This window comes from Antennarius striatus, chromosome 24 (genome assembly GCF_040054535.1).
Source record: "Antennarius striatus isolate MH-2024 chromosome 24, ASM4005453v1, whole genome shotgun sequence".
Classification (NCBI taxonomy): Eukaryota; Metazoa; Chordata; class Actinopteri; order Lophiiformes; family Antennariidae; genus Antennarius; species Antennarius striatus.
This window is the reverse complement of record NC_090799.1, coordinates 997,677-1,014,089: the sequence shown is the minus strand read 5'-3', so window position 1 is coordinate 1,014,089 and position 16,413 is coordinate 997,677.

Below are 16,413 nucleotides of genomic sequence, written 5' to 3'. Positions count from 1 at the left end.
ACACACACACACACACATGGTATTTGATTTTCTTTCCAAATGTCACAGTTCGTGTGTGTGTGTGTGTGTGTGTGTGTGTGTGTGTGTGTGTGTGTATGTGTGTGTGTGTGTGTGTGTGTGTTGGAAGGGGACAGGAAAGAAATTCATCAAAAAAAAATTTCTACAAAAAAAAAGGAACACTGATGGTGCGACCGCAGGCTGCAGCGTAGCCTAGCATGTGTGTATGTGCGTGTGTGTGTGTGTGTGTGTGTGTGTGTGTATGTGTGTTGGAACTCACACACACACACCTGATAACGCTGACATAAAAAAAAAAAAAAAACCCCACACACACACAAGCGGGAAGGACAGCTGGGGTCGACCCGAAGGCGACCTGGAAATGTATAATCCAATACATTTGCTTTAATCTTTTGTGAACTACTGTGGTTGTGCGCGTGTGAATGTGTATATATGTTGGCACACTCTTCTTTTTGTTCTCTTTTTTTTTAATTTAGTGTGTTGAATTTTATAAATTGTTAGTATATATAACACACTTGCACAACTTTAAACCAGAGTGTAACGTGTTTCTGTTGTACATACCTATACATACAATACAAAAATGCACCACTTGTTTATATGTGTGAATATGTTGCCATACTTGCAGTCAACTTAAATGTATTTTCATGTAATCTTAGGTACAAGCAGCAACAAATGATTCATTAAAGACATTTTCTTGGCAGGTTACATCTTGTGCATCTGGTTTATTTTTGTGTCGCCGGTCGCATCGAGGCTCCGATTGATGAAAAATAAAAAAAGGATTAATAACAGGATTTTATTTGCCGGTAATGTGGGGGAAAAAAATAAAATAAATGTATTGTCCTGCCAAAAAATAGCCCAGCTGAAAAATCGCCTTAATGAGCCTTGAGTTAGTCACCCTTGTGTGCAATTATAAAATCATCGATGTTGCGCGGGAAGCTTTCGCCGTCGCTTCTCTCATTAAAATGAGAACAATTCATTTCTCTTGCTGCGGTAAGAGTGGCAAAACATTAAAGCATTAATTATGTTTCTCCATCACAAAGAATTTGGATTAGGTGAGTACTCTTAATGAAAATGATGTGCACTACATTTTCCAAGGTATCATTATGTAGCCGGTGCTGAAGTGTGGGAAGCTGCCGCATAGCCTCTATAATTATCTGTGAAAACTCAAAACGCATCCAGGGGTCGGAGGTCAGCGGGGGCTGCTGTTTTCTTTATTTTCCCACTTTGAAACATCCTATAGTCGTGATCGGAAATTATTCATGACGAGCTCTTTGTCTGTCAAATGTAAAGCTAGCTTTATGAGGCTATAACAAGAAGACAAGCCCCCCCCACCCCCACCCCACCCCCAGAAAGCTTTACTGGTGATCCAGTCTGTAAATAACCTGCACGCAGTTTGTCTTTCGCACCAAACAGGAAATGCTGTCGACCATCTGACCTTGCAGTTTTTATCCAAATCGAGGTCCAGCTGCCAGAATTTGAAGGAAAGTCATTTTTACGTGTGTGTGTGTGTGTGTGTGTGTGTGTGTGTGTGTGTGTGTGTGTGTGTGTGTGTGTGTGTGTGAGCCCTGAGGTTATCAGCCAAAAACACCACTGTGTCCCCTTTCACATTAAAAGGCCCTCGTTCCGTGAGCTTGGCCTCGCACCTCGACTCACTCTTTGCACGACAATTAAAATATGCTAAGTGACCATTTTCCTTAAGTAGTCTTAAATGTGCAATCCATTCAAATATGAGAGGAAATTGCCCACAGCTCGCAAAAAAAAAAAAAAAAAGAAAAACCAGAGGTGGTTGAACAGGCGGGTAAAGAAGGAATAAATTATGCAAATAACACAAAGGACTTTACCACTTGAAAGCCTAATTTTCCTATAATCAGCAGACTGTCGCCTAATATTTTTTTCCCACCTCTTATTAAAAGTGACTGTTCTTCCTCCAATCATCACACGGCTCTATCTGACTGCACCCCATCCTGACTAAACGCAGGGGATTTTTTTTGTGTGTGCGCGTGCCGGTTCCATTCCCACACAACTTAATTATGCGTCAGGAGTCCAGGAATAAGGTTTAATTATACAGTAATCGTGCGTGATGGACACCAGGAAGTGGTGAGCCCCCGTCAGACGGCAATCCATCAATGACAAACCTCTGGCCGCTTTTAATTCCTCCTCATTTGCATCCTAACCTCCACACCAAGTTGCGCAAACGCTGTTAAATGTTAATAGGAGCTGTCTGGGCCCTCAAAATGAATGGTTAAGCCATTTTTTAGTCACTTCTCACCCCCCCCCCCTCTCCTCCATCCATCTCTCTTTACCCAACATCCCCTTTTATTTCTCTTCTTCTTTCCTGTCATCCCCTCCAATCTTTCATTCAGCCTCGCCCCCCCCCCGCCCTTTTTCTCCTGGCAGGGCCCCCCGCCCATGGAGGAGGCACCGAGCGGTCACTGATGCACTAATTGGGAGCAACACTTACAGTTTTATCTCCCCCCGCCGCTAATAGCGGTCCGCGCTCAAGCAACTCACCTCAGGATGAAGAATGGATGGAGGAGTTGGAGGTAGGAGGTGGTGGTGGTGTTGGGGTGGGGGGGTGGGGGGGGTGATTGAGGCCTTGAATGAGAAATTCCTCCATGCAGACCGCAGTGCAAACCCAGTGTGAGATTGGGCCCTGAAGCCATCATGGTTAATCCATATCCCGCAGGAGCTCGGACTCAATTCCCTGCTTCATTAATTGAAAACGATGGCCTTTTTGTGTGTGTGTGTGTGTGTGTGTGTGTGTGTGTGTGTGTGTGTGTGTGTGTGTGTGAGAGTGAATAAAACAAGGAGCCATTTAGGAAAAAAAAAAAAAAGCATTTTGTCTGTTTTTTTTTTTTGTTCCTGAAGTAGCTGCAATCTCATTATGCCTCTGTGCTGCATTTCAAAATGTGCTATCATCTTTGTCTTGATTGTCTCCCAGCGTCGGGAGAGATAAATACACACGCCGCTTTGCTGCGCTGATGCCAGGACTGTTTTTCAGTGAATCATTTGAAGTCTTATCAGCCTTTATGGAAATAAAGCCTTTTGCCTAATAAACTGTTCCACGGGCTTTGGGAGAGTAGCACATAAACACCTTTTTTCTTCCGACAACGCCATCATTAGCGCGTCTTGTTCAATGCTTTACACATAATTGGAATCAACATCTATTGTTCGCGTTCTTGACCTTCCACTTGTTTTCCAGCAGACACTAAGAAACATTGTATTACTGCTGAGAGGGAATCTTAACTAGGAGAACACATGCTAAGTGCCTTTGCTTTGTTTTATCAGGGGCACATTGCCTCACTTTGAATGGAACTTGAAAACTCATACCTTTCTGATTTAATGATGAAAATCCCCGATGAGCTTTCCGACAGACGGGTGAAATTAATGTCACTATCGGTTTGCCGTCACGTCCAAGTCGAAAACTTCTCAAATTCTTCCGTTTAGTTCGAGAAAAATGCAAATATGTTAATAATTGAGTCATCTGTTGCTTAAATAAGACCCGTTACTCCTGTTTTGGATGAAGTCAGGTAGAATTTGTAAGATCTTTGCTGCAGATTTTAGTTTGTCCAAAGTAAAAGAACCCCCCCCCCATGCACGCAGAGCGGCCTCTGTCGTTGATGTATTACGTATTGATCGCTATCTGCGATGCATAATGTGTGGTAGAATTTTAATGTCGGTCAAGGTCTGAAGGTTTGATTCGTAATCATGCATTCGATTTTGTACGGTTTTCATATTTCTTTTGGAAAAATCTGAACCCAGTTCTGCAGAAATAAAATGTTTCGCCACCGAGACTTCGGTGCATTTCCGGCTTTGATGCGAATAAAAACAAAACAAAAAAAAACTTGAGAAACCCTGAGGAGGAAGTGCGACGTCTAGACGAAGCACCGGATCGGTTTGATTAGAACGACGAACCGACCGCAGATGAACGAAGACGTCGAGCAGAAACTCAATTGGCTTTTTTTTTTTTTTTTTGCTGATGCACCAGATCCTGCCTGGTTTGCATGAACATCCTGTATGCAAATGCAGCTCTTGATTATGCTAATATATTATTATGTTAATGACGTTCATCTTTAATAATGCATGATTTTGGCATATTGAAAATGCATTGCATTTATTGTCATGCAAATTCCGCGTTGGGATGCTTATTAATTGACACTTATCAGAAATTCTAAATCGCAACCGGAAAAGGTAATTGTCTAATTAAATGCACGCGGCCCCATCGTCGGGATTCGCACCGGGGTGTGTTCCCTTTCGCTTTACCAGCTGGCTGTCATGAAGGCGTCTCTTCTTCTATGGTGCTTCATGTTCAGCCATCATGGAGATACGAAGTCCTTCATCTTTCCAGATGATGATGGACAAGCTGGGATAAGTGATTGATTCTGCAGCGACACACACACACACACACACACACACATACACACACGTGTGTGTGTTTCTTTTCCATCCTCTGCTCCGGAACTCGTTCTATTTTCTCCGTTTCCTGTCGGAGGCGTCCATTTCCACGTGATTTTCCCGCGGCGATGGAAACATCCAATTAGCAGCCAGTCAGGCTGCGTTAGCTTCGTTAAGAACACACACCTACACACACACACACACACACACACACACACTGGTATCACATGTAGAAACACACACAGAGCAACCACTTGCTGTTTCCACATGAGCACCCACGGTGTGAACGTAAGGGGGGGGGGGATGGGAGGCCTGAGATGTGAGAGCAGAGCGGCGATCCCGGCGGTGGCGACGGCGGCCTGTGTGTCTGCAATCTCACCCAATCATGTGTGGGGGGAATGACTTCATTAGGAGGCCCTGTTGAAGTCCGGTGCCTGGGAATTGCGTTTGCGCCAGGGATCGGAGTGGGGGGGGTGGGGGTGGAGCGGAGATGGGGGGGTGGGGAGGCGGGAATGAGTCCTGAATCCCTCTTTTATCTGGCGGCTGATGGAGAGATCCAAATCAACAGCTGTCAGTCAGACCGGCCCCCGGGTGAAGGCCTCCGGCGGTGGTGGGGGGGTGGGATGAGCTGGTGGTGGCGGCCTGAGGGGGGGTTGGCGGTGAGGACCTGACTGATGGGGTGAACGGTTCCTCCACAGGTTCATCTCATCATCGCTGTGTCCAGGAATCAGATCAGCTGACCCACGGCGCCTCTGATTGGCTCCATCTAGCTAGCTAGCTAGGCTAACGGTTTTAGTAGTTGCGGGTGAAGACCGCGCCCACAACGTAGCCCCGCCTCCTCTTCACTGTTTAAAACAGGTTCTTATGTAAATGTTCCTCTTCGTCGCCCCCGGCGACCTCTTCCAGATGCACGTTGGGAGGGAGGGAGGTTAGCGCGACGGAGCAAAGTTTTTTTTCATGAATGTGATGACATCATCGGCGCCGTGTGTGAGACGTGATTGGCCGTCGCCGAGCGTCAGCTGCGTCCGAAGCGGAGGAAATTAAAAAAAAACAAAAAAAATATACGGGGAGGAAACGCATGATTGCCTCCGAGGGTAGTTTTTTTTTCTCCTCCCATCTCCCCTTATTCACCCGTGCCCCCCCCCCACCCCCACCACCACCACATCCTCCTCCTCTTCCTCCTCCTCCTCTTCCTCCTCAGCACCAACAACAACACAGCCCATCCCCCACTGTCTCCTCTTCGCTTGTAGTGGAGAAGGCAGGCGGCCACAGATGTGTAAGCTTCCAGGAAAGGAGGAAGATGGGGGGGGGGGGCGGGGGTAGGATGGGGGGGTAGATGCTAGATCTGGCTTTAATGACATTAAACCTGGTTTTTATGCTCAATATGGGACCTGATGATGATTGATCCCAGACCGTCAACACTTGATCCAAACACAAACGGAACGCTCCGTCACACTGTATTGAGTCATCAATATCCGCCGTAGTTATTCCTCTGCCCCCCCCCCCCCCAGGATCGTTTACAGTGAGTAATCATCTGTCTGGTCGCCTGCGTCTCGGGGGGGGTTTGATCGGGATGGCGCTTTTGAACACCGGCAGAAACCTGCCTGACGATTCAACGAGCCACTCAGTGAAGATGGAGAGGGCCCCATTATGTCGCCCCCCCCACCCCCCCAGACAGCTTTTCTTCTCGCAGCTCTCGCCTCTACATAACACACAGCGGTAAATAAATCACAGCTCCGACTCTGTTCATCGATCGGCCCCCGTTGCGAGCTCCTTCCACCCCCCTCCTCCTCGTTGTTCTCTCTTACGGAAGAGAGCAGCATCATCAGCGTACGTACGAAACGTACGTACGAAACGTACGTACGAAACAAAAACAGTAAAAAATAGGGATAGGAGCGCGAAACCTGCTGCGGCGGCGGCGTCGTTAGCCTCGATTAGACTCCGCACTAATCGAAATAATTTCAATTAGCGGCAGCACTTGCTTTTTGCCTTCCTAGAGCGGGGGGGGGGAGGCCCCACGTCCTGCTGGGACTCCTCTCTTCCCGCCATTGTTTCAGGCGAGATCAATTAGTTACAGAGGAATAATTGAACCCAGTTTGAAGACTTATTTAACTGAGATATGCACACACGGCTCAATTAGGAAACGGGCGGGAAATTCAGACGGATATTTGCGGAAAACGTACGCGTTTGAGGAAGTGGATCTTCCTGTTGCGTGGCGTTTTCCTCCCCATCGTGCTAAGATAAATTTATTTCCGTCTAAACGCGACAATATGCATTAAGAAACTGTTTGCAACCAGTCGTGTCGCCCCCTGCTGGTTGTTTGTGGGGATGCACCTGTTGTCTCTCCTCTGTCATCACTGACTCGGAGATGGACTGTTGCTCCTCTTCATCTTCATCACGGATTGACGGAGTTTGTTTGTTTGGTCCATCGGCGCCGCTCTGGTGGTGTCAGGGGGTGTTGTTGAAGTAGCACCTTGTCTTTTTTTTTTTCTTTTTTTTTTTTTGCAGGCGAAGCGGCACGCAGACAGGCCTTACTCTTCCTCTGGTGACACATGGTTGCGTTCATGGTGGTGGGGGTGGAGGTGGAGGTGACACCCCCGTCTTCCTCTGGGCATCTTTCCATTATCACCACCCTCCTCTTCCTCACACTGACATCCTCCTGCATGTTGCAGCGGCTGATGGTGCTTCTGACCTGAATCTTTGTGCTGGGTGACCCTGTGTCATCTTCACCATCATCATCATCATAGTCCTTCCTCATCTTGAGGTTATAATACATCACATATGCGTTGGGTACGAACAGTTAATTCAACCAGAAACTTATTTTAGAATATTACCAACCCATATTATCTAATGCTAACAATTTAGCCTTTAGCCTTCCTCCACTGTCTTTTCCTCACCCTGAAGCGCCACAGCCGTCTAAAAAGGATTAATCTGACGAACAGTTATAACAATATTCAGGCCAAAAACTGCAAAAATTGATGTAATATTTCAGAATTTTTCACTGTCAAATTCGATAAGTGGGGACAAAACCGGAATCATATTTGATAAAATACGGTCAAACCCCTACATTAGCGACGCTACGGTCGCCGTTCATCTGTGAAAGGGTTAAGTCTGGTGGGTTCCCGAGGCACAAAACGTCCCATGACTAGCAATCAGCGCTAATAAGATCCATCTTCTCTTAAAAGACTGGGAGAAAAGCCCTAAATCCATTCGGAACGCATTCAAAGGGGAGACGGGAGAAGGAGCCATGTGCTGTGATGTTTTCATGTCCCCCCCCCCCTTCTTCCTCTACCTCTTCCTCTTCCTCCCCCCTTCCTCTTCATTATCATTCCCAGGTTATCCCAGCAGCCGAGTGAATCTGAAGCACAAATGAATTAAGGAAGAATTACCGAGCCCCTCTTTCCAAATCTCAGATGAAAGGTTGGCCTGCACACGCGTGTGCGTATGCACACACACACACACACACACACACACACACACACACACACACCGTGCTGCATGCATGAGTCTGTAGATTTGTCAGTGAGTGTTTATAGGGAGTGTTTGTCCTCACCTTGCTTCTGGGCCCGGCGCCAAACACACACCTTCATGCAGTCGTCGGCCGCCGCGGCACAACGGCGCCCAATGCAGGCCGCCACCCCCCCCACCCCCCCAGCATATTATATCAGCTGGGGGGGAACAAAGTTGTTCAAAGAGAGGACAAAAGAAGTACGGCGTGCATCCTGCAGGAACACACAGGTAGCACACACACACACACACACACACACACACACACACACACACACGCTTCTATAAGAGGAAAGAGGGAGTTGTGGCGTTCCTCCTCCTCCTCCTCCTCCTCCTCCTCCTCCTCCTCCCGGCGTGGCGTGGAGGACACGGCGGAGACGTTTGACATTGAAATGGTTCAGCGGAAAGAGAAAATGCGACATTCGGCGATGACCTGTTTCATTCCCAGCTGGTAAAACTCAAGTTTTCTGCAACGAGGAAAAGATTTTCTCCTGCAGTCCATAAAGTCTTCATTTACAACGTCCAACTCTGCAGCTAGCGGGGATGCTAACAGGCTACAAATGGGGGAGGTGTTATTTTTAAAAGGTTGCTCCATCGAATCATCTGTTTGGAATTTTAAAGAGCTTAAAATTAGAAGTAGTTTTATGTCTTCATTGCATTTGTTCTTGGTGTATTTTTTAAATTCAACACTTTCAACGTTTCATTATTCGAATATAATCTGCTCTATAATCCTGCGTTGTTTCTGCGCTCATTATCATCTCATCTGCTAATCATACGATCGTCCGCCGACGGCGTAGGAAAGAGCTGTTCCATCGATTCCGCAGGAATGGGGATTGATCCGGACGAATTTGCATGGGAATCCATTCCGTTTTGAGCGGGAAGAGATCATAATCGATCAGGCGGGGGATAAAGCCCGCGTCTCGGCCCGCTCGCCTTTCAAAGGTTAAGGTGAAAATTAATTTGCTTGTTCGTTAGTTACATTTCAATCCCGTAATTAAGTCCTGCGAACGATTAAAATGTAAAAACAATGGAACAGTGAATGTGACTTTGATTGCCTGTTTTTTTATTCGATAACATGATCTGTTGGCTTGATAACCGCGCTAACGGAATCCTAATGAAGGTGAAGGAGGCTCACAAAAAACCTTCTTTTGTTGCTTTTTGTCAGAAACACTATTGTTTAAATTTCTCTCAGACATCAATTGTGGAAAAAGTAACCTTCATATTTTACCTCAGGGAAGAAGAATATTCATTCAGAAAGACATGATTTAGATGTAAGAAACACATGTAAGAGAAAAAAATAACAGAATAAAATGTCAGATTCACTTTTTACATCCCCGACAAGGAAACATCCATCATTTGTCGTGCTAAATGTGGAAGTTAAATATTAAGAATAAGCTAATGGTTAGCTTGAATTAGCATAAATATCTAACCTGGTTTTGCTCAAAGTCAAAAAACATAATTTGGATTTTTGTGTTCAGTCTCTGAACTGAGCTGACACCGGGATGCAGTACCTCCACAGACCATCGGGGGCGGTCTTGCTGCAATTCAAACATGCTAAAAAACAAACAAACCATGGCGATGACAAAAAAAGACATTTACAAAGGCTGAAATGTTTAAAAAAAAGAGGTTGTGGGGCGACTTTAGATGCGTTCCAGGCTCCGTGGTGAGGATTTGTTTGTTTGTGCATGTGTGTGTGTGTGCGTGTGTGTGCATGTGTGTGTGTTCGTGTGTGTTCATGCAAGAACCCAGAGCCTTCTGGCCAGGGCCGGGGGTGAAGGGGAGTGCTAACACACTCTCCTTGTCAGCGGCAAGGGTAATTACTCCTGGCTGAAATTACTCAACATTTGTTTATCGGCTCCCCTGAGCACACTGTAAATAGATTGTGTGCTGGGGTCCAATGCCACGGAAGCCCTGCTGTCCCCAACGAACACACACACAAACGCCTCGACGCTGCCTTCAATGCCGTCTTTACCCCAACTCACACATCTGTCAGGAGTGTATTTTATTCATTTTTCATTTAATTCTTGAAATGAATTGTGCTAAAGACCTTGGCAGAGCGGAACGCCGCGGCGCCGCGGTCCCGTCGAGTGACTTCCTTTATCCTCTCGCTGCAGCTTTCCACTCGGCCAGAGCCCTTGATATTTCCACTCTTCATCCAACTTTGCATTGCGATGGAGTCAAATCTATTAATCCGCACGTTGCTTTACCGAAGCCGAGCTCTTCAACCTCCCCATATCTCGCATCTCGCCATCCCTGCTTCTGTCTGCAGCCACAATAGCCCAGATCTTTTTAGCATGTATATGAAGGCAGGGAAAAAAGAGAGAAAGCACTCCAAGCCAAGGTCCGTCCGTGTCGTTATTGTACGAGACGCTTCCTGTCAGAGATGACAGTTTGAAGCACTTGACCCACAAAAATGAATTCTTGGCCAGGGCCAAGTGACAGCCCAAAGTAATTCATTCTTTTGAAATGTTTAGGGAGTTGGAGAGAGACGTGAGGGGGGGGCTGACGTGGAAAGGCGACGTGAGAAACAAGGGAATGATAAAGAGGCGCTAGCGACACGCTGACAGGACGAGGGAGACGGATGAAGGTGGATTTATTTTTTAAATCTACACTTAAATACCTTTTTTTTTTTTGTCTGAGAACGCAATTAAGAATAAGATATAACAAGCTTTTAAACATGGCACATGTTAGCGTTAGCCACTGCTAACTAAAGGGACAAGTGAAAGAACTTTTGTCCAAGTCTGAAATCGTTAATTTTCTTTTTTTTTTTATAATTACAAAATAATTTCATTGGGAGGCGAAGGAGAGAGAGGACGAGCTAAACAAAGAGGCAGCGGCAGAGAGGTGACGCAAGGAGGAAAACAAAAAGGGAAATAAATTCAAGGATTTCAAAGCATGTGATTAATTTCATTCCAAGGTGAAAACAGCTTTAGTTCAGTTTATTTATTTTGTTATTACATCATGTTCTTATTAAAATATTACCTTGTTTGGAAGTTGGACACTTTGAAAAGAGATCTTTTAAAGTTTTACCGTTAGCCTTAGCTCATGCTAATGAGCCACAGCTATCTGTTTTTCACATTATCTTGTATTTAGACATCATGTGGGTCTTAAAAAAGCTTTTCACAGATTAGAGAATCAAAATATCGGCTAACTGGAGATTTTTATGTTTAGAATCCGTTGAATGATGCGGTGATCGTCCACTCATGTCTGACTTTGTCACGTCATGAAAAATCATGAATAATTGTGATTGGCGGCAAATTAATGGAAAACAAAAGATAATAAATTCCAAAAAGTGTCATGAATTAAACCATTTGATGAACCTTTAAATGATTCTATTGATTTGAAGTGATTTGCTAACGACGGATCTGGATTGTGTTCTTTTGTCGGAAAAAAAAAAGAAAACAACAAAAAAAAAACCTCTCAACATATGTTGTTGTTATTCCAAAGCGCCGACCGGGCTAATTTGTCTTAATTACAGCAGGCGTGTTTGCAGGCGAGCGCCGCCGTCCGCTGAGAGCGACGGACGCGTTAGATGGAGTGGCGGGCGGGGAGCGCAACATCTGTCCAACCCCGAAACGGACGCGGATCCCGCAAATACAAACACACTCCAATACCAACACGGGTGTGTGTGCAATGCAAACACACTCACACACACACACACACACACACACACGCACAGCTCTAATAAAAACCTTGGTCCGGCAGACTCACCGCCATCCCTTAGCCCGTACCTCCCGCGTCCCGCTAATGGCGGCCACCACAGAGGTGACTGTGTGCAAATAGGGCCGCGGCGCCGACGGCCATCCATCACAAGGCCCCAGAGCAATATTACACCGCTCTAATGGCCCACTCTGGCCTTCCTTATGATATTAATCCACAGCCTCACAGCACTGATTTCATTTGTAAAGTGGTGGGGGGAGACAAACTGGTCCTTTTTTTTTTTTTTTTTCCCTTCCCTTCCGGGGGGGGGGGAGCTAACAGATATAGTCTCGGCGATGCAGAAAAAACCACAAACATGAGGGCTGACACACCTGCCCTGCTGCTCACCTTGGTTCTTCAGCATGCACAGGTACACACACACACATTAATAAAAAATACATCAGCAGATGCACTCACACACACACACACACACACACACACACACACACACACACACACACACACACACACACTCTCTCCTCAGTGTTTTTCCCAGCAGCCCCTCAACCTGCCATTAAAGGCGGTCTAATTATATAAAGTAAGTACAACACGCCGCATACGTCTCCAACTATCTCAGCAAGGAAGCCAAAACAGAATTATTTGTACGGGAGTTTTTCCTCTCATGGAAAAGAAAAGTATCAAGAAAACAACAATTAAATCTCTCGCCGTAGCTCGGAGACTGCAGGGAGCATCAATCCTCAAACGCTTTTTTTTTTTTCCCCCCACTTTGAACATCTTAAAGAGATGTTTGCCGGTAAATTCGGGCTCACGCCGTCGTTACGGCGATGGAGGAACGAGGCGTAACCCGCGCTTAACGCTTTTGCATTTCGACGATTACTGTTTATCTGCTGAGGCGGTGTGTTTTTTTATTTATTTATTTTAAATTTATTTATTTGTCACCTGAAGTCCAGCATCTGGAAGGATCGACTTATTTTTGAGTTTATTTTTTTTGCAAAAATAAGAAACGGGAAATTCTGAACCTGAAAGATGAGTTTTAATGATCCTCGTGCACGCTTGTGATGTAAACAATGTTTGCAATTAATTGTGTAATGATATCTGTCGTATTTACTTCCTGCCACAGTCTGTTGGTTTCGTCCTGTTGTCTTGGCGATAATTAGGGGGCGGAGCTGCGTAATTAGTGCAGTAGGGACCGCCTCTTTTGGTTTCCTTATTTCTAGAAGGATGTTTAAATGTCTCCATGTGGAAGCTTCACACATTGGTTCCTGTTGAAATCTGTTACCAGGCAGTACTGGGGGGGTCTGAGGGGGGGTGGGGGGTAGCAGGGTGGGGGGGTTTCTGGTGACCTGAGGAGCAGATGCTGGGGTTGAGAGGAAGGACTGCCTGGACGTCAGAGCCCAAGATGTTCTTTGTTGATTTATTTATTTATTTGTTTTCATATAACACACACACACACACACACACACACACACACACACACACACACACACACACACACACACACACACACACACACACACACACACACACAACCTGAAAGGACACGGAGAACCCAGCCGTCACGTTTCCCTCAAATACCATTTTTACGTTTTGCAGAGGGAACACGTCCTGGTTTGACCCCGACACACAGGAACAAGGAAGTAACCCCCATCACTACCCCCCCCCATCCCATCCCAACCAACCCCCCCACAATGCTGCATGTCCTATGTAAAGAATCTGATTGCTGGCCCAGGAGCGGGGATGTCTGGCGCCAAACGTGTTGAGCCAGAGGTCAGCAGAGCTCCAGCGACACACACACACACACACACACACACACACACACACACACACACACACACACACACACACTTGTAAATTGTTCCATTCGCTTACTGAAAAACAGTGGAATTTAAATAACCCCCGGTCATGAAAACAAACTTTGTGAATGCTGAAAGATTGTGACGCCTCTATTAAAGACCGACTGCTTTGAGTTCATCTCAATCGTCTTGTATGATGTCCATGAAACTTCTAATATGTTGTGAATACTAATGGCTCGGTGGGCAGTGTGTGTGATAAGTGATGAAACATCTTTGAATGCTGCGCTGTCCTTGGCTGACTGTTGGGTGCTGTTTCATTATGGTTTATTCACCGTACTTTGAAAAATTTGCAAAAAAAGAAAACCTGGCAGGTATCAACAGCCTCAAAGCGGCGTCTTTAAGCACTCCTCTGTGTTCTTTGCAGCCCTTGAACTCAAAAACAGAGCGGATTGAAGGTGCTTAAGAGACTGAAGTGATATTGGTGAGCAAAGAAAATTAATATAAAAGTGAAACACTTAAAAAACAAAACTCCGCTGCCAGAGGTAAAATAGCTGTCAGAGATGGCCTTCTAGCCTAATGACAGACAAAGGCAGTGACAACATTTCTGTCGACGTGCTCTAATGAAAAAGATTAAAGGAGGAGATAAATAAAGATGGAACAAGAGAAAAGAGTTGGCGCTGTACTCTAACATACTACAATCATATTAAAGACAACGCGGACGAGTCGAGCGCACCAAAGGCGAGAAAAAGCCACGAAATTAAAAGTTAGACTCTTGAAATCGAGAGAGCGCCTCCGCCGAGAGGCCGGTTTGGGGTGGGGGGTGGGGGGGGGAGCAAACCATATACAGTGGTACCTCTACTTACGAAATTAATTGGTTCTGGAAGAAATTAGAGAAAGTAGAGACGCGTTTCCATGCAAATGCCCTAATCCGTTCCAAACCCCCCCAAAAATTCCGATATAAATGTTTTATAAAGCATAAAAATGCATCAAAACATGTAACAAATACATGTTACGATTAGATTATTACACAATAAATGAGAGTTGTGCATAACGTAAAAAACAAAGATTAATAATGACGGTCATTTACCTTTTAACTGCTGTCCTCATTGTTTTTTGCCCTCTTTGGTTCATGCCCTCTTGCCCCACCATGAACAACAGAGTGAATTCCAGTCCTCCTCCTGAACTTCTCCAACCACCCACGCGACGCCTTAAACTCCTTAAACTTCCTTTAGTTTTAATAACGTGGTGATTGTAGATGCATTACGGACATATTCTTTGGAGAGATCAACCAAACGCGTCCCTTTTTCAGGCTTTTCTATCATCTCTTGATTTGTTTGTACGGACAAAATCTGTATATTAGCGGGACGAGGTTTTAAATGTAAATATGCCATTATGCTGTCGTTACAGTGTTCACATCGGGTCAGCCCAGACACTGTTAATTTTGCAGGCGGAAGCTTTTTCTTCCCCCCCCTACCCACCCACCCCCCCATCCCTACGCTCTTGAAATGTTAATAACTTTCTATTAGTTAATGTAGCATGACTAAAATTCCGATTAGATATAATTCATTTTAATATCTGTGACTGGCCGGCCTGATCGTTTTCCGCCACGTTCCCCCCCCCCGCCGCCGCCACCGCCACCGCATTACACGATTCCAAATTGGACTCATTTACATTGGCTGGTTAAATCAGGGGCCTTCTCTCGCAATTTAGCTGTCATCAAATCAATTTTGTAATTTTCTTTGCTCTTTGAGGTACGACTGTTTCCGAATTGAATAATACCGGCCATCACATTTAATTAGCCGTTGTGGAACGCGTCAGAAACAGGAATGGGACGCGGCCACGTCGAGACGGCGGCGTCATCGGCTGCAACTTGGACACGCTTTTAGTTGGGTTATTGCGTTATTGTTGGGGGGGGTTTTCGGTGGGACCACTGCAGGTGAGGTATGCACTGGAGTGGAACTCCCATGAGGCTTTGCTCTATGGCGACTGAACCAGGAGAACAGAAGGACAGAGGGCTGCACACCACGGGGACTCTGGGATAGCTCTGCCTTCCCTGGGAGGACCGCCGCCTTGGGTAAGTGGTGGTGGTGTCGCTCCAGATCAGAGGACAGCCAGGCTCTTGAGGGGGGGGGAGGCGGGGCAGGGCGGGGTGGAATCATGGGGGAGATGCGGGTCGGCTGAGGCGCTGAAGACTCGAGATAGGAGGGCAAAGCACTCTGGGAATAACGGTGAGGAGGTGGGTTTTTCTTCAACAGGAGCAGGATTGTAACTCAGGAGTTTGATCAAATTGTTAATTATTGATCCAAAAATTTAGCCTTTAAATTCCATAAGACACTTTTTCTTTATTTGTTTTTTTTTTTGGGGGGGGGGGGGTCAATAAAACTGCTGTAAATGGAGGAATAATAGAATTTCTCTCCATTAAAAATAATAATTACCTTGTAAGTTGCAAAATGGGAGGTGGAGAAGTCATCTTATTGACCACCAAACTCCAACAGCTGCAAACATTGATCATAGAATCCTGTAAGTATTTTATTTATGACACATAAATCCATCTTTCCACCAAATTTCGTGGAAATCTGTTTGGTAGTTTTTGAATAATCCAGCAGACAATTCAACAAACATGAGTCCGACTCTGCTCAAGGTTTGAATTACAGATTATCAGGCCTTGGCTGAAGTTTGCATCTACTTTTATGTAAGAGAAATATAGAAAAATGCAAGTTTTGTAGCTCAAATTCTTTAATTTCCCTCAAATCTAAATGGCGACTGCCATTGAACTTGGTCTTTTCTTGATTCTGATTCGTCGAGAGCGTCGTCGGGGTTACTTTGAGCGTCTCTGACAGCTTTTTAAATATCCACCTGGGCTCATCGGAGCTCTTGAGGGATTTGCTATCTAAATCTTCCTTCACTCAGATACATATCAAAGGCACAAATGTCAGAGCAGATAGCAGCATCGCGGCGCCGCTAATCCACTGCTGTTGTAGTCTAATGCAGGCGTGTGTGTGGATCCGGTGTGAATATTTTCACACCTCACCCTCTTTGATTG